Source organism: Symphalangus syndactylus, chromosome 7, assembly GCF_028878055.3.
Source record: "Symphalangus syndactylus isolate Jambi chromosome 7, NHGRI_mSymSyn1-v2.1_pri, whole genome shotgun sequence".
Lineage (NCBI taxonomy): Eukaryota > Metazoa > Chordata > Mammalia > Primates > Hylobatidae > Symphalangus > Symphalangus syndactylus.
The window spans coordinates 27,863,760-27,888,271 of NC_072429.2; the positions used below are offsets into that span (position 1 = coordinate 27,863,760).

At 39.0% G+C, this 24,512-nt stretch overlaps 1 protein-coding gene across 17 annotated transcripts in view; it reads left to right on the top strand.

The window, feature by feature from the left end:
- The window catches only part of EBF1 (EBF transcription factor 1), a 405,670-nt gene that overhangs the window by 113,061 nt on the left and 268,097 nt on the right, over nt 1-24,512 (top strand). The window lies entirely within an intron of this gene.

Genomic DNA, 24,512 nt, shown 5'->3' on the forward strand with positions numbered 1-24,512 from the left:
TTTTGAGTGCAATATTAAGTCTCAGAAGATTTTAGAGATCCTTTCTCCCAATGGTTCTCTGCCCTGGACTTATATTAGAATTTCCTGGGCATCTTTAAGGCAAATACTGATGTCTAGCGTTTGCCTCCAGAGACCCTGAAATAATCGGTATGGGGTAGAGCCTAACACTGGCATTTTCTAAAAGTTCCTCAGGTGATCGTAGTGTGCAGTCAGGTTGAAAACACTGATCTAACTTTTTCACCTTATGGTCAAGATAGGTGATGTTCAGTGGCTTTCACACAGTCCCAAAGCTGGTTAGGCAGAACTACCACCAGAAATCCAGGTTGCCAGTTTTCAGCCCAGGTGTTTATTTTAAACCGGATTTCTTTGCAAACGCTATTCTTGTATCATTTTCATGACTATTGCCATATCTTTATATCATCTGTACTGTTTTAAAAAACAAATGTATTTACATCAATTTACTCTTTAAACTTGAATTTATTTGAAAAGAAACTATAGTGCCGCAGTAAGTAGCAGTTCAGTCTCACCTGCCTTAGATGGAAGGTAACCACAAGATAAATTCAGTGAAAAGAAAGCAGCATTAGGCCGGGTTTCGTAGCTCATGCCTGTAGTCCCAGCACTTTGGGAGGCCGAGGTGGGTGGATCAGGAGGTCAGGAGATCGAGACTATCTTGGCTAACATGGTGAAAACCCATCTGTACTAAAAATACAAAAAATTAGCTGGGCATGGTGGCACACGCCTGTAGTCCCAGCTACTCAAGAGGCTGAGGCAGGAGAATCGCTTGAACCCAGGAGGCGGAGACTGCAGTGAGCTAAGATCGAACCACTGCACTCCAGCCTGGGTGACAGAGTGAGACTCCATCTCAAAAAAAAAAGGAAAGAAAGCAGTGTTGTTAGCTTGTAGCTGGACACTGTTGCCTGCCAATGACTCTGCTAAACATGGAGATTGGCAAGTGGTAGGTGTTCCAGATACTAGCACCAAACTGAGACTCCCTCATTGATGTAATCAGAACAATTAAGAGAAAATTGAAAACGACACTCTTACTATGTGATTCCATATTATTTAATGCTCATGTCCTTGTACCATTAGAATTGTCCTGAGCACATTACTGGTACAGTTTTATTTCCCTTAACAAGTGATGGTAGTGCTTATATAATAAGCAAAGTAGCCTAAAAAAATGTCAGTATCTACAAAATGGAAAAATGAAGTATAAACTCAGGTCGTTGAACAAGAGACTTGAGAAACTTAGAGAATGGAAGTTAGAAACATGAACTAATCATGAACAGCACCATAGAAATCAATTTTCAAATCAGGTGAGAATCTTAACATTTATGGTTTTGGCCACCATTGATATATCATTGTTAGCAGACTTGTAGGTAGTGGTCTCAGCTAAAGCAGTAAGTTGAATTTAGAGGAGCTGGAAACTTTAAGAAGAGTTTCTTGAGATTTTGTTTTACTCTTTCTTTTGAGATTCCAGGTATGATTTGCAAGATTCATGGCAAATAAACTCCTAACTAAAGGACTCAAATATTATAACAGTAACCAGCATTTTAATTCTATTTTTTATTATTGAATTTCCACTGGAAGAGACATAGTTCTATGTTCTTTATTTGGTTACACACACACACACACACACACACACACACACACACACACACACACACACAAAGTTTTAGGATGAGAATCTGCCCAGATAAAGTACTAACATACTCTCAGGTACTTATAAAAATTACTATCTTAGGCCTGGAATCTATTCTAGGTTTTGGTTGAGCACATTATCTCAGATTTGATCATATTCTCCCTCCCTCCATATCTCGCTCCCACCCATGTGGTAGCATTCATTTTCCAAATTGAAACACTTGCTTTGTATTCCCTTTGATTTTTCCAAAGACATTAGAGCCAATAGGGAGTCTTAGTCACCTGGTCAATACTCTTTGATACATTTCCCTAAATGGCATGTTCTTCTTCATGTCATTGCATCCATGCAATAATTAAATGTACCTTCAAACACTATTGAAGGTAGGTAGTCTTTGAGCTTATTGCTTAATTAGTTCAGGTTTGTCCTGTAGTTTCCCATCACTGTGCAATCAATACTACTCTAGACAACATTCCACCACTATTGTGACAAGATGCCTCTTGCCTCCACGAGTGGATGCAACAGAGTTCAAATTGTGTTGTAAATTAGTCGTATGGGAAATATCAAGTCAGTCATACTTTCAGAGAACTTAATAAGTGAATATACCTCTTCAAAACACACTTTATATACAGAAAAAAAACCCCTACATACTTCCTTGGACTTATTGTTCCTTTCTTCTTTCATGTCTTCAGGTTAGTAAAAATTTCAACCGAATAAAAGATACAGGTTTTTCAAGGTTCTTGACAAAGAGAACCCTTATACTATTTTACCACCTTCTGGGCCATCACAGTAATTTGATTGAAATGAAAAGCTGGTATTTTTCTGACAAGAGATCTACTAGAGAGCTGAAAGGGTAAGAGTTGAGGGAGTCAGGAGTCCCCAAGATGGATATCCAGGGCCTCTTAGATAAAGTGCGGCAGGTGGAGCCTGGTGCCAGGGGCGGCGGATCCTGGGATAGCTTTGCCCTATGAGGTAACAAAGCAGTTCCTCATAGGGGAGCAGACCAGAAGGATTCATAGTTTCTAACCATTCGTTATGTTGGATTTCCTCCCAAGACAATTCTGGTTAAATCAAGAGTTTCATACGTAGGATGCTGAATGGGAATTTGACCCTTTTTAGACCACAATATATATATATCTTTTGCTTTAAATACCAACAGGATTATATTCTCGGAATCAAGGGATCATGGATACTTTATTAAATTATATTTAGCTAGGGAGTTTTCCAAAAAAAAGCAAGCTGGACTTGTGATGGAAAAATTCAAGTACCGTGTAAAGCAAAAAGAATTAGACTGTGAATGCCTGGTCAACAGAGATTTTTATTTTGTTATTAATTCATCTATTCAACAAATATTTATCAAGTATCTTCAAGGTGCTAAGCACTGTGCTAGGATCTGGACGTATCACACTAAGTAAGGCAGAATAAAAAGTTATGGCCCTCAGGTAATTTAATCTTGTTAATCTTTATATCCTCGTTGCCTGACACAGTGGCTGACATGCAATAGTCCCTCAATAAATAGGACTGTTAACTTGAATGTGAAGTATGCTCAAGTGCATCCTTTTCATCTGTGTTTTTAAGCCTTGGTCAATCTGCACCTTTGATTGAGCCTTACTGTGCAAATAATACTATTAGTAACAACTGTAGCAGCTAATGTTTATTTAATAAATGTCAAATGATTTACATTCATTAGCTCATTGTCTCAGGGCATTTATCTATTTGACCTAGGATTTCTAAAGATATTTTTAGGCATGTTTAAAACCTATCTACCTTTTTTACAGAGTTTCAATTAGTGTGTAGTTTGGTCTAGGCCATTGTAACTTATTTTGAATCCTTTTCCCCAAACCATAATTTGACAATGAAATCCCATTTTAAGCACATAGTGGGAACTCAAACAAGTTCTGATTGAGTGAACTGGATGTGATTTTAAAATGATGTTATCAGGAGGCTTATCTAGCTAGATCATGAGTCAAGTCTCAGATCTGTATGATAATGATTTGAAGCCATTAGTCAATGCTGTTTTGCTATATGTGTTCACTGGACCTTTAATTTTTTTTTTTTTAGTAAGATTCTATCAGCACTGTTTTGATGAAATCTTTAAAACAAAACAATAGTAATTGTTCTACATCAGTCAGTGCAGTTCTGCAAAGTAAATGTAGCTTTTTGCACCATTTTGTTAGGAGCTTGTGGATTATATCATATGCCAAACCAACAACATAAAACCTTTAAAAATACAGAACTCAGAGTACTTGAATGTTTATAAAGTTTTTTAAAATTAATTTTTAATGAGTTTTAATATTTTAATATTATACTGGATTTTAAGTAAGAAAGTTGTTCTCGTATTAGGCAGTGGTGTACAATATTACTTCATGGGATAATGTTTAATTAAAATACACTAATTTATGTGTTTGTTTATTAGCTCTATCCCTAAAGCAGAGAGAACCTCTTCACAATTTTATGAAAAATGTAAATGAGGGTGTTGGCACCACTAATACAGTTAAATTAAAATAGGTGAAAATGTATGCTTCTACTTTCATAACTTTATAAAAAAGAACCTTAAAATGTTGATTTGACATATAATAAAGATCAGTTTTCAGTGAAAAGATTAAACTCCCATGAAAACAACCTTCTATTTTTCTAATTTCCTTTTGACTTTATTAGGTTTTACCTGATTTGTTCTTGTCTCAAAACATTTTCCCTTGTTTCTGTAACTGTCGGAGTCATTTTGATGCAAGGATATTATAGTCCTTTTTTTTTTTTTTTTTTAACATTTGGAAATGGTTAGCTACCCTTGCTGAATATGGCCCATTTTGAGTATTGGTGTAACAAATGAGAAACACCTTATTGAATAGTATATATTCTTTGCTGGTTTCTCTTATCCCCAACTAAGATTTTATGTTCCTCAAGATTTGGGCTTGGTTTTTGTAAACTTTTGCAGTGGTTTTAAGTATTCATCATGTTTTAGAAATTAGCAATTATATTATAGCATTAACCTTATTATGAAACTTACTAGTTTCTTTTTCCTTTTTAAAATAATTGTTTAAATCCCTTGATACAGGCAAGGGGAAAAAAATGAGAAGGAATGTCGTACTCCAGTTTTTCAGAGTTTTATTTAAGTATTCTAGATACCAGTACACAAACACCTGCTGTTTTTACTGGGTGTCATAGAGACACCTTCAGTAGCAACATGTTTCTAGCAGAAAATAAAACAGATTCAAAATACATTAAAAGGGAGAATGCCATGAGATATTTTCTCTCCATTCTTCCTTTGTTAGTTATTTATATTCACACATCTTCACTTCGCTACATTCCTTAGTAAACAGCTTGCAGGGGGTTGATGTTTGTTAATGAACTGTCAATAAACACATGTTCTCTCGACTTCTTAAAAAAAGACTATATTGGGGGTGAGTGTGCTGGTTTCCAATTCCTGTTCACGCCATGGAGACAGAGAGAGGAGTCTTGGCTGCAGATCTGGCCTCAGAGCTGGGCACGGCTTGCGTTCACGTGGTGGAAGCACAGCTTTTGTGCAGGGAGGAAAGTGGCAGATTTTGATAGAGAGCGTGCCAGCAGTTATTAGGAAGAAATCGGGAAGTGTTTGGAAACAGGGCTGCTAGCATTCCCAACAAAGCTGGAGAAGTCTCTCCAAAGAACAAAAGGCAAGCACACATTCAGGGTGAGGACTTTCTTCTCTGTTGACATATGAGACGTGAAGTGAGTCAGAGGCTGACCGAGGTTTGGAGAGAGGACAAATAATAATATCTTTGTTGAAGGAAATGGGGTCTAGTCATTTTCTTTTCTTCCTCCTGTTATTATTCTTTCTTTGCCTTCTCTTTTTCTCTCTATGGCTGAACATCTCCACTCAAGTGTCTAATGAAGTCCTTCTGACTATAAAATACCAACGGAGAAGAACCTTGGTCATTTGGAAAAAAAAAAACAAAAAAACAAACAAACAAAAAACACTCCCAGTGACTTGTGGGTAGAGGAAAGCAATGATACTGCAAGCAGAGAGTGAATGCAGGGGAAGGGGCCAGAGCATGACCTTTTCATTTTGGGCACCATCCTAAAGTACATATGAATAAGAGAAACTTAGAACAGCCTTAAAGAAAACTATTTATAATTTGATTAGCGTTATTACTGCCTTCTATTCATTTTGAATCAAATTATCTCAAGAGCAACAATTCTGGAAATTTTTGCTTTAGAAAAAGAAAAAAAAAAGTTGAATTTCCCAGTATCCTTGTCTGCTTTTTTTTTTTTCCTTAAAAATTTCATGCATTGTTAGGGAAGAAAAGTCTAGTCTAACTCACAAATGCATCCTTATTCTCATGTATATTTGATACCGGCCCCAGTCTAATCTGATAAAGTGCACTTTGCCTGTGGTGTCTTACAATAAGCTGGCTGCATTAGTGCCGGGAAAAATCAATACCGATTTATAATTTACCATCGCAAAAACCTATCACTTTTTATGACCCTCCATCCTGGCTCATTAATATTACATTAAAACACACACACCCACTGCAACAGGGGGAAATTGTAGCTTGTCAGGTTTACAGCCATAAAGAAACCTTTAATTGGGCTTAGTTTGGGAATTCAGGCACAGATTTTGTTTATTTGTTTTATTTTTAATGTATGATATTTACCTTAGTAAATTTTAAGATAATGCATAATATACCTATTTCTCTGAAAAGAAAGGAGAAAAGCATGTCGCAGAAATTCTGACATCCACTTTCATATAGATCTTATACATTTTAATAGTCTCTAATAGCGTTCTTCTCTGTTTTTCTATAGTCTCCAAACCTTTTTCACTTTCTTCTTTTTTCTCTTTGTGTGAGTGTGGATTTCTTTATGCTGAAACATTCCAGCTGATGGTATTTCTCTTATCTTTTTGGCTTGTCATAGTTGATATTTATCCTTCCCACCTCAGATCAGGAAGAAGCTAAATGCCATCTTTTGCATTGTCTGTCTCTCAAAGAAAGGATGCATATTTGATTTTTCTTCTACACCGAATGGAGAATATTACACTGACCCTGCTTGGAAACTGAGTGATTCTCCTAGTGCTTGTTCTTTCCCCAAAGAGAACTGTAGACTCTGTGTGTGTGTGTGTGTGTGTGTGTGTGTGTGCGCGTGTGTGTGTGTCTGTATCTTCAATTCTTTTACCTTCAAGAAATCCCCAAAGAAAAATCAAACAATAGTCTTTCCTTAATCAAGCCTATTAAGCGGCTTTGCCCTCATATGTTTTTAGACTTAAAAGTCTTATATCTAAATTCTTTCCAGATAATGTAAAAAAAAAAAAATGATGTCACTGTTTATGTTGGCAGCGGCAAGGTGCTCTATTTATTTCATACTATTCAAATAGTTTCCAGGGAATTTTTCCTGTAAAAATCATGAAGAACTGACCTTACTACACGGCTTGCCCCTTTCCCTTGCTGCCTTAAAGGTTAAGGCTTCTGCCCCTTCCAACCTTAAAAAGAGGCAAAATGAAGTGTAAAGCAGAGCCAAAAAAATAAATAAATAAGGAAAGGGGGAAATTCAGTGTGTTCTCAAGTGTGCAGTAGATCCACACCATGCAGCAAATACATGTCGTGATTGGGTTTTTAAAAGACGTCCGCCTGGCCCCTGACTGACAGGGCCTATTGATTTTTTAGGTTTCTGCCGTCATCGGTTTCCAGCCTCACAGCGGCCGCATGTCGGGGGTCAGGGCGCGCACCGGGGCGCAGTGAGCCAGCCCTCGCCACTTCCCAAAGTGAAGGGCCGCTGAAAGAAAATCAATCATGTCATAAGTGAGAAGCATCAAAAATTTTCCCCCTGTATGGCCAAGGCCCATCAGCCTGTCTCCACTCAGTAGCTAAGGTTAGGCATCTGTCAAGTCAGACTAGGTGAAAAGTATTAGAAATGCCAGTTTACCCACGGGTAGACCGTGTGGGTGTGAGGCAGCCTCTTCCCTTTGTCTGGCCATCCCGGGATGACAGGGTTGGGGTTTTCACTTAATTTTTGAGTCAGAATCACCCATTTTCCCTTCCTTTAGCCTTTGTGTGTGTGTGTGTGTGTCTCTTTCTCTCTCCTCCCCACTCCTAAGGCAGGGCGGGTTGAGGCCTGGTACCCTGTTTATTTAAGAACCAGTGAAAAGTCAAAGTGGATGCATTCCCAGGCAGCCCACTGGGAGGTCAGTGCCATGGCATTCTTACTAAGTCACAGAGTATATTTCCCTAAATGAAGCAGATTTTTAACCACCCCTTTCATATATTGCTGTGGAAACACACATGACACAGATAAGTTTAACTGTGAAATTAATAGTGCACATCCCATGGTAGAAATTTTATTTGGCTACTGTGCTGATGTTTCTGAACTGATAGGACACTAAATTTTCTTCCTGTGCCACTAATTGGGAGAACGTATATTTTTAGTTCTCAGAGAAATGATCAGGAATATTCTGTTCATTTTTAAACACCTTTTTATATTTCTTACATTCCAAATCCATATCATGAGATTGCATAGTTTGTTGAAAGAAACCATATTGTCTAACTTAAAGAAACCCTTTACATGTACTTTCTAATTCTGAGCTTAGTATTTAGTTTTTAAGCTATAAATCATAGATTATGTGTTCTGTGAGAGAATTATAGGTTTTTATTAATATATTTTAGATTACATTATTTTTAAATCAATAAGGTTCAAATGAATAGTTTTGCTTGTTTGTCTGTTTCGAGGGATAAGAAGGGTGGATTGGGGAACTGGCTGTCAGGCGGGCCTCACTTTGTGGTTTGCATCTACTCAGCTCTGCCTCCTTTCAGGTGTGTTGGTTCACTCTGGTTCCATGATAGTTGCTGTCCATTTAAGAACAGTTTGAAATTTCCCAACAAGAGCTTCTTACTGGAAAACATGCAGGAAGAGTTCATTTGGGTGTAGGGGCAGATTCTGAGATCTCCTTCTGTGCATGGGATGACTACCCCAGGAGCATTAGAAGGACCTGAAAATGAATTGAACTGAGAGCTCTGCTGTAACTTTCCACCCTAAATTGACATTCACTGCCTGAACCAAGATGTATACTCACTAATAAATATTTTAGCTCTCTATGCCTCAGTGATTACACTGGCCATTCCATACAGATAAAAAGACAAAATGTTTCTTTAATCAGTACTGTGATGTGAGACCGTTAAGGTAATAGTGCTTGAAACTATTAGAATCTCAAAGATATTGACTGGCTTGCTTTTGGCATGGCAATTATAATTACATTTTTAGGTTACATTTTTAGGTTACATTTTTATGGGTTTATCCTAGTTATTCTAACATAAAAGAAATTGCTGTCCAGAATTTTAACAGAGGGCAGAATGATCTAGGTTGAAATCCTTAGCAGTCCCAGCATCAGGGCTGCTAATATATGATCTAATTGTGATCAATACTTTCTTTTCTAGTTTCTGTAATGACAAGGCCTTTGCAATAAAAACACTACCATCTTTTTGAAATCCACAGAATGATAAATGACCTAGGCCAACTTGGGGGGAGGTGGGAAAGTGTAGTGTATTTTACATTCCTAGTGATTTATTGTGGGTTTGCACACATAACTGGTGTGAAATCAAGCTGGAGGGGGGTTGAGGGGAGGAGGAAAAGTACCCAACAAAGAAATCCATTCTACCTAAAATGCCTAGGTTTAAGTCCCATTACCATTGATGTGAGCTAAGTACTCTCATCAAGAGGCTTGGGAGCCCTTGAGTATTTAGATTCTTTTTGTAACATTACAGGAGAGGGGAAAAAAGCCAACACAATGAACCACTACTTTGCTATGTATGAATGGCTAGGTCAGCCTAACTCATGTGTTACATAAAAAGGACCAATTTCATTCTGTCTTGACAATAAATGAAAGCTTGGCTTTGAAGGTACTCTTTGCCGGGTCTATTTGCTTTTGGAGACAGTCTATTGGACAGGCTCTGGGAGGCAGGTTATTTCAGGTGTAAGAAAGGAAATCGCCTCGTTTCATTAACTATTAGGGACTTAACTTCCTTTGGTGTAAAGCTGAGTCCAATCATCCCAGATCTCCAATGAGAGGGTGGGGGCGTGCTTGCTGTCCTAATCAAACCCAGCTGGTCATTCGGTCCCAACAGGTAAAGTTTTTGAGGAAGCCCAGTAGAGATTTGTGAGTTCTACAATATAAAAATGTGAAAAATGTGTCAATGTGAGCCCTTTCCAGCTCTGACCCCCCAGTTGTTTATGTCCAACAGTGTTTCTCATGTGGCTGTGGTTAAGTTTCTCCCTCTTTCCATTTTAAACTTCCGTTTGTAGGTTGCCTGTGACATTTTGCTTCAGGCCAGCACTTAGCATATAATATTACAGATGCCTGAAATCTTTCAGCCTTTCTTTTTCTTTTCTTCTTTTCTTCCTTTCACTCTCACTCTTTTTTTCCTGCCTCTCTCTCTCTTTCATTTCACTCCCAACTCCTTTTTTTCTTACAACACCCAAAACTCTTTTGTTTAAAAAAGTTGGAAAATATGTGAAGACACCACACAGCATTCACAACTTTAGCACTGATCTGATCTATTTTTCTGCTATTCAACAGACCTCGATATTTTCCCTATGAACCAGAAAGTCTTTCGTTTTCTTGTCCCAGTAAACACAGCATACGGTACGTACTAAGTATTAGGACTCAGGGGTCTTATTCAAATATTTTTGGGGGGAGTGGGGTCAGGACTATGGAAAGAGATACAGGAGGTGTAGGAGACAGGGTTTTAATGTGAGATCATTAATCATTTCTTTTTTCCTGAATCAGGCTTGGGACAGAAGGGATAAAGAGGGTTTTCCCCTCAAATATTCAATTTATCCTATCAGATTTCCCACAGTGACTTTCTCTACCAAGGTTCTTAATGCACTACTCTTAGAATGTCTCATCAGTGACCAGAGCTGATGGGGTCTTTGAACATTAGACAGTACCCATTAGTCAAGGTCCCTGGGCTAACATCTCTGGATGGCATTTTCTTCTAAGTGTGCCATTAGTTAGTATAATGGACTGGTGTCTGTCAGCCTTTGGGGCAGGACAGAGAGGTGCATCGAAGACCCTTTGTTAGAAGACGGGCTGTGTTTTTTCTTCAACCTGGAAGCATGTCCCCAGCAACGTTTTTAGCTTTTGAAAGACGATAAATGTTAATAGCTTCAGTGAAGTCTTTATAATCTCCCAGGTCAGAAATTGTTGTTGTTTTTTCTCCTTAAAGTCTCAAATATGGATTTACAAAATACTCTTTGGAACCATTATAGTCTTTTGGGTAAATAGTTTTCATTTTAAAACATTTTTATAATACACACATTTTAAAAAATGTTCTAAATATGTATTTTTACGATTGATCATGACAGCGCCTTAAAGAGCCATTATTGCCTATCAGGGAGATAATGTGTGTGTGTATTCAAGAAATTGTCTACAAAAAGAAAACTCCATCTCGAAGCCGTGTATGTTTCCAATGAGGATTTTTTTCTCACCAATAAACTTGAAAAAATTATGCAAAACAATTGAAATTTAGACAGATCATCCAAGTGAGGCAGTTCAGAGTTGAGGATTTTTGCAATGCCTCTCAAGTGGCAACTGAGAAATTTCAGGATTGAAAGCTCAGAAACGCTGGCTACCTTCCTTGAGGCTGTGAACATAGGTTACCAAAGGTTTAGGTAATTTGCCAGACTTTCTGCCTCAAGCATGCAGTTTTTAAAAAGAGAAGGCTCTGATTATATTGGGTTCTCTGAACCACAGGTTGCCATCCAATCACGGAGGGCTAGAAATCAGTCCAAATAGGGCAACTACTTGTTGGTTTATTCAAACGTACTGACTGTATCATTGTGCTAGGAATTAGAGATATTAAGAGGATGAGCTGCATCTATGCCCTTGGGGAGCATGCAGACCTACAAACATGTTCACTGTGGCAAATCTACAATGGAGGCATGAATGAATCGAAACACCAGCAAAATGATTTAGGAATAAGAACGGAACTGCTGTTCATAAGATCTAGGTGTCTGTGGATTTCCTCAGGGTACAAGGTGGTGGCAAAAGACTGAGGGAGCTGGCCCACGTGGGGAGAGGTGGTGAGAACCAAAAAACGGCATTCAGGTGATAACAACAATGACAATGACCACAGCTGTTACTACCACTACTATTACTAGGAATTATTGAGGATTTTATGGGACATTTAGCTAAGAATAGAATATGAATTAATTTTTACCTCAGAAGATAAATGTTTGCCTCATTCAACCAAGAAATATTTATTGCATGCCTTCTGTGTGCTAGTTACTTGGGGGTATAATGATAATAGGGTCCTGTTCCCATGGAACTTACAGTTACTGAGGTTGGGGGTTCTGGAGCTCAGACATTAAATTTAAAATTCACACACCTGAATGTGAAATCTGTAATGTGATAAGTTTACAAAAGGGAGGACACCACATACCTGGCTGATTTGCTGGTCCTATCTAATGAAGGCAGCAGGTGTGTCTGTGTGTGTGTGTGTGTGTGTGTGTGTGTGTGTGTGTGTGTGTTGGTTTGAGCTGGTTAGGAAGGTCAGGGAAACCTCTGAGAAAGTGGTGAAAGAAGAATGGAAGTCATGTAGGTGAAGGGGTGGGATTGGGGTGGGAGAGTGTGAAGAATGTTCTAGAGAGGGAAATAGGGGATGAAGAGAGAAAAGGCTAGAAGGAGGAGAAATAAAAAGATGCATCAAGAGGGTGGAAATATCCTTCCTTCTCCTCCGCTTCCCTTCTTTCAACAAGTATTTATTGAGTACCTTTCAAGATCCAGACACCGATCTTAGCAATGGGGATTAGCACAAATAAAAGAGTGAAAAAATCCCTGCCCTCATGGAGCTTACATTCTAGGGCAGGGAGACAGACAATCAACACACAAACCAGTAAAATATACAGTACATCAAATGGTGATGAATTCTGCAAGGAAAATAGTTTGAGAAATAAGGTGAAGAAATATTTGGGGAGGGGCTGAAGTTGTTATTTTAAATACAGTAACCAGAAAAAGCCTTACTGATAAGCTGGCTTTTGAGCCAAAACCTGAAGGAGCAGAGGGACAGAGCCTTGCAGATAGCTAGGGGAAGCAAACACAGGGCAGGAAAGGCAGTGTGAGGCCAGGCCCTGCAGGGAGTGTGCCTGACAGGTTTGAGGAAGGCTATGGAAGCCAGTGGGGAGGAGCAGAACATGCAAGCAAGAAAGTAGCAGGTGGCGCTGCCCAAGGCATCCTGGGGCCATTTCTTGGGCCTCGTGGGCGCTATGGAGGTCCTGGGCTTTTACTCTGAGTGAGATCGGAAGCCATCGAAAGTGGAGGACAAATAGATGAGAAGAAGGTTTCCGAGCAATGAAGATATCCACCCAGTCATTAGCGTTAAGCTGAGAAGTCTTAAACTAAAGGGAAGCATTTCCAACAACAGGCTTTGGGTATTTCAGGTCATCTGACATTTCCTGCGTGAAACCTTAAGACCACTACAGCTAGAGATTTGATGTTTTTAGAATGGCTTCTGGGTCAGTTCCACTAACAGGATGGCTAAGCCGATCATGATTCATAAAGATGCATTTTGGGAACAGATCCATTGTACTTATTAAACATCTATCTGCTTTGACAACCCTATTGCAAAACTCAGTTTCCACGAAACCATCTATGTTTATGTGACAACTGTGTACCTAAATATACGAGATAGTACATGGGTAATATGGGCAGGTGATTGAAATAAAGTCAGCTGAGGGCTGAGTGACAGGGTATCCAGCTGGGTAGATGGAGGAGCAGGGAGGGAAAAAGAGCAGCTGGGGACACATATTGAGGTGGGCAGGCAAGACAATGGTCTGTCAGGATGAGCACCTTCCCACAAAGGTCATCAGCCCTTCATGGACAATCAGCACAGACACCTTGGCTTTTGTATAAGCTGAAGTTTCATTCTCTAGAGAAGCCAGTGTGTTCTCCAAAAGGAAGGTTAAAATTCATTGTGGCAATTTGCAAAATGATGAAGAGGAAGAAATAGTTTATTATTCACATTTAAATGCTTTGTTACCCATACATGAGGGTCCTTCTTCTGGTTCCCTTTCTAGCATTAGGGCTATAGTCTTTGGTATGAATCTTTAATATTAATCTCTGAACACTAGGAAGCAATTCAATGTTATGGACTTTAGGTCCCTGGCACTTTTCCAGGGCGGAGGTGAGGGAGAGCACTCCCTAGGCTTAGCTCTTGAAGACAGTGCTGGATGGGCGTGTTGGTTCTGTGGGCTTTTTAGAGGCCACAGTAAAAATCTTCTTATATTTAGATCTCTTTACGCTTTGGGACTGCTTGTGATGTTTTTCCTGTGGTCTTTTGGTCATCTCCTTGACAATTTCCTCCTATGGCATTTGTTTTAGAAAACAGAGATTCTCAGTGTCTTGGGGCAAACACTCTTTGATTTTTAGTGAAAAGTCATGGAACCTCTTCAGCCTTGACCTGGGTGGGAGGTGTCTGGCAACCGAAGCAAAAGCAACCACGACTCCAAGAAGGCAGTCCCCTGAGAGCCTGTACTGTTGGGTCCAGGGCCTCGATGCCGGGAAGTTATTTCGTTTATGTTTGCTTGTTTAAAGTCCCCATTTGCTTTTCTTCAAGGTCCAGCTTCCAAATCTAGTTGACTTTTTACCATCACTCACTGGGCTGGCCACAGAGTGCCGGAATTCCTGGGCCTCCCTGGACAGGCTATTTCCCGAGACCCATGGAAATCAGATCAATGCTCGCTTGCTCTATGACTTTCATCATCCACGTGCTTTCTAAATATGAACTCATTCTTCTTGCAAGAATCAGGCTAAGCATTGTTATCCCCACTTTACAGATGGGCGTGCCCAGATTTCATTATTCTGAAGATAGATTTTGAGTCCTTGATAAATGTACTTAGCATTATAGTAAATGGAAGATGAAAAGGCCTAATAGGTTACCCGGTATTGCCCCTCCCTCTTCACCTCCATGCTACCAGAAGCTCCTGCAATCTACTTTCTAGTGCTTTGACCAGTCTTGGTTTAAATGTCCCAGGGGAACCTCCCTGTAAAGCTACCTTGGAGAAAGAATCTCCTTCTAAAAGCTACTTTTGTGGTCTCAGTGCTACAACTCCTCCTCCCTACAGCTGAAAGTCACTTGGAAGTGAGAGGAATATGGTTGGAAGTCTCTTTTCCTTTCTCTTTTAGGAGAATTACAAATTCCAAGAGTCACACGTGTATCTTTTCCTTTTATAGTAGATTTTTATATGCCTTTCTAGGTTTACTAACAGACATACAGGATTTTGAGTTACAGTTGGGACATGAGCTCATGAAATTAGTCTTAACTGCTTTAACCCGTAGGTGCTCGTGTTTATGGAATAAGAAAGTCATAATCGCTGACCGCAGCCATTAAAATCTGATGTGAGTCAACTTTGAGTACAAAGACTTTCTATAAGCCAACCCTCTTGAAGCAGAAATGATCACAATGTAATATAATGAGAATAATTAATAAGGAGTGTGCCAGTGACCTTGAATATTAATATTGTTTCCTTTTCCTGTAAACAAACTGGGTTATTTTATTATTATTTTAGTGTGTAATTTGGCATAAACACTCCTTTTCACATAATTTCCCCAGGTGACTTTTGTCTCCTTGGCAATTTCCGGCTTTAATAAAGAAAACCTAATTAAGAAGGAGCTGTTGATTGGTTTGCTAGTGTAATTAACACAGGTGATGCTAATGAGTTTCTATGAAACTGGTGGTTTATGGGAAAAATAAACAGACCGTTGTTGCATATGGCCCAACTGATATCTGCACTCTGGAAGAAATGCTGATTTCCAAGTCTCCTGTGAGTGGTTTGTGGGCATGGAATAGGCAGATAAAATATTTTATAAGATTCATTAGTGGAACTTGACCAAATTGAGAGCAAAAAAAAATCTCAGTGTTAGGCAATATTAAAAAATCTGATCCCTGGCTGTAGTACTGGTTAGATTTGTCATTTTTCATGTGCCTAAAAAGGGGCAGATTTCTTTTGTTTGGGGTGTGTTTCCGATTTTCATTATAGGCATTTGAAGTTTGCAAAGCTTCTAGCAGCCTTTTTTTTCTCTCTCTCTTTCTCTTTTTTCTTTCTTTCTTTCTTTCTTTCTTTCTTTCTTTCTTTCTTTCTTCTTTCTTTCTTTCTTTCTTTCTTTCTTTCTTTCTTTCTTTCTCTCTCTTTCTCTCTCTCTTTCTCTCTTTCTTCTTTCTCTCTCTCTTTCTTTCTTTCCAGAGTCTCACTCTATCACCCAAGCTTGAATGCAGTGGCACGATTACAGCTCACTGCAGGCTAAACTGCCAGGGCTCAAGTGATCCTCCCACCTCAGCCACTGGAGTAGCTGGGACTACAGGTGCCTGCCACCATGTTCAACTAATTTTTGCTTTTTTTTTTTATAGAGATGGGGTTTCACCATGTTGCCTAGGCTGATCTCAAACTCCTGGGCTCAAGTGATCCTCCTGCCTCGGCCTCCCAAAGTGCTGGGATTATAGGCATGAACCACGGCACCTGGCCCCCAGCAGTCTTTCTAGGGACATTTTAATTTTTATTCTCTTCTCCTTGACTTTGTCCATTGACTCTTGAGGATGCTGTGACCAGGAAGGCACATGGGATTGCTGCAGAAATTAAGATTCCTGAAAGTCTCTTTTCTTGGCCTACAAATCCTTCCTGAGGAGCTCTTCTTTTGGGTTGGGGGGACAGAGTCTTGCTCTGTTGCCCAAGGCTGGAGCACAGTGGTACAATTTTGGCTTACTGAAACCTCTGCCCCCCCCAGGTTGAAGTGAATCTCATGCCTCAACCTCCTGTGTAGCTGGGATTACAGGTGCACACCACCATGCTGGGCTAATTTTTGTATTTTTAGTAGAGACGGGGTTTCACCATGTTGTCCAGGGCTGGTCTTGAACTCCTGACCTCAAGTGATCTGCCTGCCTCAACCTCCTAAAGTTCTGGGATTATAGGCGTGAGCCACCGCGCTCGGCCAATCCTGAGAAACTCTTGATATTTGTATTTTCAGTGGCATCCAGGCTAGGTTGGTACATCCAGAATTACTTACAAGAAGCAAATTTCCCTTCTTTTTTTCTTACTTTTTCTGGGCTGGGAGGGGTGGTGGGGACACGGGTTCAGATGTCATTTCACAACTTTATACAATGAACAAGATTTTTGTGGCATCAATGCATATTTTCTCATTGTAAATTTTACTTGGAATACATAGCTATTAGTGTTGATAATTTACAAATACCCTGTTCAATTTCAAAAATGATTTTTGAAGTTGTTTTCATAAAAGACAAGTTGATCATAAGCCCTTTGATGTTTACACGTCATTTCGAGGCCCCTTCTCTTTTTCAGTGGTGTGTTCTTCCCAAATCAATTTTTTAAGTACGTGTTTTCTCTTCATTTTTATCTGATATTTCATCAGCAGCAAGTTAATTCTTTCTCTTTTTTTCCTGCCTCCAAAAATGCCTATTCCACTTTGTCTCTCATCTATTGCTATGTGACAGAAAAACCAGAGACATTCTGTGTCTCGCAGTGCACCTCCAGGGACATCTTTTGAACTCTCATAATTTGTATTTATTGCCACCCACTTTGTAAGTTCACAGTTTAATTTGCCAGCAGTGGCAGTGTTAGGCCGACACAGTAAAACAAGATAACGTTAAAATGTCAGAATGAGAGGGGGCATGAATGATGCATTACCCCTACCAGGACTTGCACTTGTCATTCCTTTCCACCAAAGTGATGTTAACTACCTTTTGAGAGCTTTATCTGACTGGTATTACTCAGAAATAGGATCATTAGTTCACTGTTCTGATTAGGAAGCCGCTATGCTTGATTAACTCTTCTTGGACTGGGATCTCAGTGGAAGCATTAAATGAATCGCACTGACTTAGACATCTAGAACTAATTTATAATTATTTTTTTGCAATTATTTTTAGTTGTTGACATGTGCTTTTCCATGATGTGGTACTTAGCGGGAATGAGTTAAACCTACTGGAGACAAGCACGTTTGAGTTGCATATTTTAATCCACATTTCAAGACAGGTCTTCTAGATTTACAAAACGTTTCCTGTGGACAGATACTAAGCCATCGTTCTCAATAGCATCTATGTCTAATTCATTCACAACTTTTTGAAATTTCTGAGTTTGGGAAATTTCAGCCCTTTTGTAGTTTTGGCTGAATCATTGCCCTAGGGAGAAACTAGTTGAATTCATGTTTACTCACAGTGGTGACTTCATGGGCATTCAGAAGCAGGGCTAACATGTGCCTTAAAGAAACTTCCAAAGTGATAAATCTAGAATATTGAAACAGGAAATCCCTCCCCACTTCCCCATTCCCCGAAACCACCTCATGCAGTTCTTTCCCTCTCTAAAATTTTCTTCCTAATCCTGCTGCTGTCTGAAATCCTATCATATTGATTCTTTGGCTTCTGAGCAACTACATAACTCTCTGCCCTCTTCCAAACATATACTCGATACGTATATGGATGAGTTTTAGATTATCTCAAGAGCCAGTTTTGATAGGGAAAGCATTGAAAAGCTAGAAGGTGGGTATGGGAGTAGCACTAAAGAGGAAATTTATCCTACAACAAGCATCTTGATTGTAATAAAGACGTCTTTTGAGTTTCATAGAAAAGGGCTCCATTTTACAGTAAAGATATGTATTGATTCTGGTCCATAGTTCCAGAATGAAACTTGTATTTTAGTTTAGCCTTTCCAAAATAAGAATATTTTTCACCTTATAATTCAAAACAGAAACAGAGCTGTATGAAATAATCTGAGAGGGATTTGTGTCTCTCCTGCACTACCGCATGTACAGTGCCCAGCACTCCTGGGGGCTCCCTGTGCATTTGTTAAATGGAAGGGATGAAGTTATCACTATGGAGCAGCCTTCCCCACCCCCCTTTTAAGTACTTTCCCCCAAATGTCTTATTTCCTGAAAAGGCTTTTTTATCTGTGTAGATCCAGAAACTTGGGTTGTTATTACAGATGCCTCTGATGAACCTGGGGTTACCCTGAGCATATTAACAGCACCATCCCATTATGTTCCTTTATCATATACTTGACATCTGCCCTAAGTTACTATCCTTCACTATCTGCTTAAGTAAACCTATGTTCTCTTTGGGGATTTCTTGGCAGCTAACCCTTGGCTGTAGATACAGATGAATTGGCCTTCAGCTATTTGTATTAAAAATATAATCAGGACTTGCTTGTCTAAAAAGGTGATTTGGACCTGTTTTTCAGTACCAAGCCAGGTGGCTGTCTTTCAGGGGGACAAGTTTAACTGAGATGGGGGAAGCTGGATAGCAGTGTAAGAATTCAAAAAGGAACTTGCTTTCAGGGTAGTTACGATAAAGCCCTAAGAGGTACAGGAAAAAGAATATGTGTTTGGTTTGAGTTTCTTGGGTCTATTAATTTCCTTCTAAGAGTGTACTTTTTGTCAGGGTGAATCATTTATCGCCAATTCCAATTTATTGATATTTCTCTCTGTGAGCCTATTTTTCAGTGGTTTTGCCATCTATTGCCCAGAGAATTGATGCTGTCTGAGATTTGACTGTAATGCTGCTTTTGTAGAGAGGGGAAATGAAGGCATAGAAAAATAAATAGCTTTTTATAACCCTATTTGAAAAGGTGGTCATCAAATTGGAAGGACTTTTTCTTTTTCTCCTTCCATACCTGTGTGGCAGAACCTTTTGGTCAATATGGGTCAGGCTTAATCAAAATTAACTTTACTTTAAAACTGCTGTTACTTGGAAGTTTCCTTTCTCTACTCTTTCTTAGAAGGGAAGGTTGGGTGTGAAGTTCTAAAAGAAAAGCTCTTTGGCCAAGAAAATATAAAACATTTTCCCAAGAGTCACAAATATCAGTGTGTGTTTTAGGGAAGCAACCAATGTTACTTCTCCTAGAAATAATTGGTGTAACTGAATTAAGATTACTTTCCCAAATCGGATCCTCTGCCTTACTCAAGGTTTCCTGTGTCCTGCCTTGTCCCAGATAGAGAACAAAATGAAACCCTCACCAATTTTGTCTACCTTTTTTGCTCTAAGCCAAGGTTTTGCAGCACCATTAGGATGTAGATTATCATATTTAAAACCTGTGATGACACCGTTGTACCCATCTGAATGATTAATCTGCTCATTAAAAGAGTGCCGATGGGCTAGTCTAATTGGAACATGGATCTTCTTAAAGGACGTTACAGGGTCGGGAATAGGAAATATTACTCATAACATAAAGTAGGGATTAATTATGCTACTAAATACTACTGTGTGAAATTTACATATGGGTCTGGTTAGAGACAAGGATTAGAAAAAGTGCAGCATCCCATTTTATAACATTTATGTCAACTTTAAGACAGGTGGTGTGTTCCTTCTTTAATCCCAAATCTTAAATCAACATTTACAAAAGCTGTTATAAACTCAAATGCCACAGAAGGCTTAGAGGTTGGGATAAATGCAGAATTTGCATAAGTGAATCACCGTGATTTAACTGTATGGATTTTCAAAAACAATTGCAAAGATCCAAAGCTGCAGAGCAGTCTCTACTCTCCGTTAAACCTTAAACTTCTGCATGATATTAATCTTCCTAGGAATGAAAGTACAATTGGGATCTTTCAGAAAATAGGCAAATCCACTAAGCACAAGTTTACAAGTATTTTTTTTTCCAAATAACCTTTCTTTAAACAAACAATATGTATAAAAGATGTAAGGGGATTGCTCAAAGCAAAGGGGATGGGAGATTTGAATCTCCACTTAAGAGCTTTTACGCCACATGCATCCTATGGCCACACAGTTAGAAAACCACCGTATAATATGGAGGTGGATCCTAGAATCTGGGTTGAAAAGAACCTTGAAGCTCTTTTATTCTGTCTCCCTCATTCCCAGGCAAGGGAGCACAAAACTTATATAACGAGTTTGTGACAAACCAGAGCTAAAAAGTAAAGTTTTTGACTCATAGTTCAGGGCCATTTTCAACAAACAACATGATATCTCTAGTCTGGTTACCAAATATCTCGACATGTTGGATTATTTGTTTGACGCATCACATGTTAAGGTATCTCTGTTTACTGAAGTCAGACCTGTTTGACAAATGTGAAATATATTCTTACACATCTTGATGATTTGTTGCATTTCCACTACTTGAAAATTCATATTTCTTTTTACTTGTAGGCAGATGTCAGATCATGTGTCAAGTAAAATATGGAAAGTTGCTCCTCTGGAGTAAACACTCTACCAAGAGAAATGAAAATTAGAGCACTTGGTTATATGTAGACCTCTACCTGTTTAAGGAACTCAGAGGATTACATATTGATGTTTTGGATCCTTCCAAGCTCAGAGAATTTCCCTGGGCTTTGGTGATCATATAATATTTCTGGGATTGGGGAAGCCTTAGGTAGAGAATGCTGTGCTTAAAGAGACCCTAACAGACTATCATTGTCAATTCGAGCTCCTCCATACCTGTGGGTCCTTCTAACCAGCTCCCATGTTTGTTCTCTCCTCTTCATTTTATTCTGCTTGTCTGACTGAGTTGAATTCACCATTATCTCTCACCCAGATTACTGGAGTAACTTCCTAGCTATCTCCTGGCCTCCAGTCTTAACCCTACTCGGTCTGCTGTCTACATGGCAGCTAGAATGATCTTTCTGATGCTTCTGACGTCACTCTTCTGCTTTAAAGTGGCTCCCACTTGGACAGCCTGGCTCCTCATTGTCCCAGAGATAAAAGTGCAGGCTTTTAAGGTTATGTACAGTGTCCTTCCTGGCTTCATTTCTTGCTACTCCCCTCCTTACATTGGACCACTTTGCACTGATGCAAACTTACCGTGAACTCTGAGCTTGCTTTTGTCTTTGCACCTGTTTTCCCCTATAACTGGTATACTCTTCTTAGCTTTCTCCTTGCCTCAGCTTTCATCTGGCTGTGTCTGACTTATCTTTAGGATTAAATTCAGCCTTAGCTTCTCAAAGGGGCCTTCTTGGACCCACCAACCTAGGGTACAAGTGTGCACTCTCTCTCCATCATAGCATTTTTCACACTGCTTGGTAACAGTTTACCATGTAACTCCCCCCACCTCCAGCAGCGAGCTCCTTGAGGGCAGGGCGCAGGATATTATTGTTTTCCTATTTTTGTTTCCAAGTACTGATTCCAAGAATGAAATCAATAAATGTGGGAGGAAGGAAAGAAAGCAATAAACCCCAATAAGAATTTACACTAGAAGTTATGCAGAGAAAATGTTCCAACACTCTTTCGTTAGATATTCCATTATATACTGCCATTCATTAATAGCTGGGTGGGTGCCTTTTTATGTCATGTTTAAATGTTTCAATTTAATATCTTTGTTTTTTTCCTACCCAAGTTACAATAGGGATCAGGTGACCACCAGCTTCCCTAGTAGCACCTTTAAAAGCACAGGCTCCCTGGGGTCGTTCTATTTGTGATTCTACGTTGCATGCTTTGTGATACGTTTTGTGTGCAGGCAGAGGCCTATAATTGGTAGAAGAGGTAGGAAAGTTGTTTTTCAGTTGGATAGGGAAGCTTTTGTCATGGACTTCGGAGTATTCTCTAAGCTTGAGTTGTGGCATGTCGTAGAGGTCAGTTCTGAAGATGTTCTTACTGTCATCTGATAGAGGAGATGAAACCTTCAAAGAACCTATACTGTCATTCTGTAAAAGTTAATAGCAAAGTATCATTGCAGATCTGTTGGAAAATGTTTGGTTTTTTTTTGTGGTAAACCTCTGAACATTTTTAAGACTCTAGTGTGCAGAGAACCTTTCTTTAGAAATTCAGATCTGGTGGGATACCATTATTGTCTAGTGGTGGAACAGACATTTGAGGATAGTATTCTTTAGTGAATATCATTCATTCCTGGACCTCCACAGTCTGCAAGTGAAAATATAAGCTATAAGCCACCGAAGAAGTTAAGGAGATATGTGATTGTAGTAAAACATTGACTGGCCAGAATGCCAGGGAAATGGAGTGATCTGTTATTTTTTTTCGCTTTGCTGGTGAAAAGGATTTCATCATCTTTTTTGGCAAATAGTGGTCTGGCTACAGGGCAGTGTTATAGGAGATACAGGAGGTTGGGCTAGATGTGAACTCACTCTGGGGTGTCACTGAGTTGTTTTCCTAAATTTTAGAATTGTGGGCCTTTTGAGTCAGTATGAAACTTACCCATGATCTGATAAAACCCCATCCTTAAAGAAGTGGAAAGAGAGGCTGCAGAGATGGCTCGAAGTCCTATACCTTTTTAGTCCCACAAGCGAGATTTATACCTTGCTCTCAGACTTCTAATTCACTGTTCTTCACCCTAAACTGTAATTACCTATATGGGCTTTGTGGGCTTTAAAAAGTATTTACTTTCTTTCTCTTATAAGTCCAGTACAGAAAGCAATGCTAGTTAACTGAGGAAAGTGAATAAGAGTAAGAAGTTGTACTCTGATAAAACAAAGCTTTCTATAATGACACTGGTTTATAGCACTGAGAAACTTCATGATTCTAGAAACTCTTCCTAGGGAATGTGCAGAGTCAAAGGTTGCAGACTGGCAGCTGTGATCATGTTGAGCTCAGGGAAGCATTTACTTTGGCCAGGGTGGTGTTGTTGCCTTGTAGATGGGGTATACGGTCCTCTGCTTGCCTCGGTCCCCAGCCTCTTGGCAGCTTCACTTCATTATGTTATTGGCTTGGTTTCCAAGGCTTTTGAATTGGAAGCTCTGAGTTTAATGTGATTGTTTGTTTTGTTTGGGGCCTACAGGAAGGTAAGCAAGAGATGCCTATTTTATTTTCAAAACATCCGAGAAGGGGGCTGCATTTATGGGATGGGCTAGTTGTTGACATATTGTTTACATATTTTGGAAGCATACTGCCCCTCAAGCTGCCACCAGCTTTATCAGATCACTTAAACACAGTCCCGTGCTGCTATCGATAGCAGTCTAAATCTGTGACAACTGGTAACCTTCAGCATTTGTATGGAAAGATGGTTGATCGGCCTGTGCGTCGGCACAGATGCAAGGTGTAAACAAATGGGGTTGTTGCATTTGTGCCACTAACCACTCAGGTTTATACAAAAAGTATCAAGCTTTCCCTGTTTTATCTGGAATAAGACTTTCCAGGATTTCAAAATTTCATTTTTCTCTCTTCCTAAAAAAATTTGCTCTCTTTCCCTCAGAAGCTTAGATAAAGAAATAATTATTGAGAAAACAGAAATGACCTTCACTGGTGGGAGTTTTACTGAGTGGTAGGTGGTAAGCATATAATTTATCTCTTGTTCCTAAAATGATTTTTATTTTTTAGAAAATAAATTAAAAGAGTAACTTATATTCTCTGTAAGAATTTAAAAGAATACAGACCAGAAAGAAAAAATTATCTTTTATCCAAAAATTTGGAAAAATCATCTTTTTAACATCTTCTGTATTTTTTTCAGAATATTTTCTCTGTATATATCAGAACTGTGTATTTACAAAATTGGATTATACTGTTTTGTGACTTGCTTTTTTCTTTTATTGTGAATATTTTAGTGTATCTCATAATTTTTTAAACACATAGTTGCACAGCGTTACATCCTGTGGCCATAAGTTATTTACTCTGTTATAGAGTCTGTAGTCAGTTTTCAATTTTTTGCAATTGTTAAAATCAGCAATGAGCCACCTTGTGTATCTTCGGGTTGAATATGATTTTTTTTTTTCCTTTAGGCTTAATTCCTCAAAGTGTAATCTTTGAATTGAAGGAGATGATTTATTTTATTTTATTTTATTTTATTTTATTTTATTATTATACTTTAGGTTTTAGGGTACATGTGCACAATGTGCAGGTTTGTTACATATGTATCCATGTGCCATGTTGGTTTGCTGCACCATTAACTCGTCATTTAGCATTAGGTATAAAGAGATGATTATTTTTAAGCCTTCTGGTGCACGTGGCTAAAT